At 38.9% G+C, this 2,500-nt stretch overlaps 1 long non-coding RNA gene across 1 annotated transcript; it reads right to left on the bottom strand.

Annotated features, from left to right (window-relative positions):
• Positions 1-722: 722 nt before the first annotated feature.
• LOC123419155 lies at positions 723-1,746 on the bottom strand. The gene is made up of 2 exons (XR_006618206.1): positions 1,618-1,746; positions 723-796 (listed from the first exon to the last, which is right to left on the bottom strand). It is a non-coding gene; the product is annotated as an uncharacterized LOC123419155 (long non-coding RNA).
• Between the last annotated feature and the right edge of the window lie 754 nt (positions 1,747-2,500).

Raw genomic sequence — 2,500 nt, 5'->3', positions numbered from 1 at the left:
TTCACTGATCAATTGGTTAGACAGACTGATGGTTATTTTACCCATTAATTGCTTAAATAAAGACTAAAACACAAGATCACCCTTGTGGTTATAGTTGAATGGACGTGTGTGGCCAAGGAATATATTTTTTAGAAATACATAAATTGATCAAATATAATTGCAATTCACAATGTAAATTATGATAAGTATCGTCTAGGAGCCCATCCTTGATACCTCCATTGGTCTGATGCCCATCATCACTTCTCCTCTACACTGATGTTCATAGAAGACGATGGAGGCCTGGTATCCATGCTCTATTTGCGGACCACATGAGCATAACGGTGAACTCCCATTTATTTTGCCCCCTTCGGCATTCTCCCTCGCGCTCTCTTGCCCGGCCTTATGTAGCGTCGCTGGCCTGTTCACCAGCATATCTAACAATTCCTCCAAATTTCAGGGCCAACACAAAATTTTAAACATATGGTGGTAACAAATTTAGCTAAAAAGTGTGGAGAATAGGTCCAAGATGTCCTAGTGCAGTTTGCTAATGAGAGATGAGATATTTTCCTTAAACCTTCCAAATGAGTTTAATTAGTGAAATGCTACGGAAAACATGAAGAACTATTCACAACATCAAATAGAAAACAACCTGGCATCAGAACAATACCTTGTTGTACCTAGAATTTCACTGCCATAATGCCCAGGAAAACAACCGTATACTGCAGGCTGTAGGCACACATAAATAGCAGGATGGCCAAATATATATAATATTGAACAGCGGGAGATGGTCACATGATTTCTTGGATAACTACAACACCTGGTCAAACAAGCTAGACAATTAGATAGGAGAGAAACCATCAGCAACTAAGAAACTGGGCATGAAATTTTGTATGCATGGAAATAAGATGACCATAACATGTTGGGAGAGAAATATACAGACATTTCCACCATTTACTTCAAAACATAGCATAAAATGATGTCTATATTATGCTAATACCTTGTCAACAATTTTATTGTTTCTTACCCTCCTGAGGCAAATAACACTATATCAGATTCGTCGTAGTGTTCAGTTATAACAAATTGTTCTCGCTGGCGATTACATCAGTATAAAATGGAAAGTATCAATCAAATTTTAAGTTGTCCATGGACTAAGGTGCAGATTGTGGTAGCTTGTAATCCCTTGTCGTCAACTTTGATGCCCAATCTGCATACCTTCTTGAAAAAAAAACGGAATCAATTGTCGAGTCCATAGCCTATATCAGCTTCGTTCATAGTTGAATAATGCAGCAGAACACTTGTACTAATGTAAAAAAATGCAGAGTAGAATTGTTAGAAGTCTCCTAATGACATGTCATTTTTGTTGCTGTTGCACACACAATGATTCTTGTTCTTCCACCTGCAGTTAGATACTCAGATGAACAACTGCATGCTTGCGAAGATTGTGGAAAAACGTTTTATGTCGGTAGATTTGATTATAGCTGGGATTAATAAGAGGAGATCACTAAAAAAGAAAAAAATGAAGGTAATATTGGCATACTTCGTCATAAAAGATCACTGTGTAAATCAGAAAAGATCACCCAAATTCAGAGGACGATATATAGTGGATGCCTCATCATATACCGTGACTAATGTTCTAACCTGGGTGTGGCCACTACAGTCAACGTGGTGATTCTGACTTCAAGCATGGCCACATCTGTTGTACCCTGCGGAGGTGGTTCCGGCACCGCCGCACCAGTCAAAATTGCCTAGCATGCATGTAAGAAGCATTGCCCACTGTCTCCATGTTGCCGCACACGAATCACAGCAAACCCAACATAACAAGACATACACCCTGTAAGAACAGAGGAATCTAATGAAGAATCACAAAATATTATACCACAAGAAAAGAAACATAACATTTTGAGCTAACATGAGATATCAGAGGTCACCACCGAACCAGCATCATCCAGGCCAAGATGGAAATCATCGTCCTGATTGCTCCTTTATTTTGTACGACAAATTTTGATACATATTCACGTGTCACTTTAAACAGAACAAGACCAGCATCAATACAGCGCAAGACGTGCCAACAAAATTCGGAACCAACAAATCTGCTTCAAACAAAAAAGAACAAGGGACAGCTTATGCTAACCTGACATCTCAGATGACCACCACTGAATCAATTGGACTCCAAGAAAAGATGTACCCTGGATATTCCCTGGCATCTCAGATTCCAAATGTTAAAAACTGGGTGGTGAACAAATGGGTCAAGTAATTTAAATCCTTATATGCATATCAAGCAACATCAAGCAACATCGTTGATACCATGATCAGTCTTGTACTTCTTCCTCCACCACCTATCTTCTCCTCCCCAATCCAACTTTACATGGAAGACAAATCTTCATCAAATAAATTGAGGATATATATAAACAACGATCACTCAAATCTTGTCTTCTGCAAATCTCGAGTATTAATTGGTGTGCGTGGTAACAAGTGACTATTCCAGCCCAGATTATTGGAGGATATTTTTTGAAGCGGATAC

The sequence above is a fragment of the Hordeum vulgare genome, unplaced genomic scaffold, assembly GCF_904849725.1.
Source record: "Hordeum vulgare subsp. vulgare unplaced genomic scaffold, MorexV3_pseudomolecules_assembly, whole genome shotgun sequence".
Classification (NCBI taxonomy): Eukaryota; Viridiplantae; Streptophyta; class Magnoliopsida; order Poales; family Poaceae; genus Hordeum; species Hordeum vulgare.
This window is presented reverse-complemented; position numbering and strand designations above follow the sequence as displayed.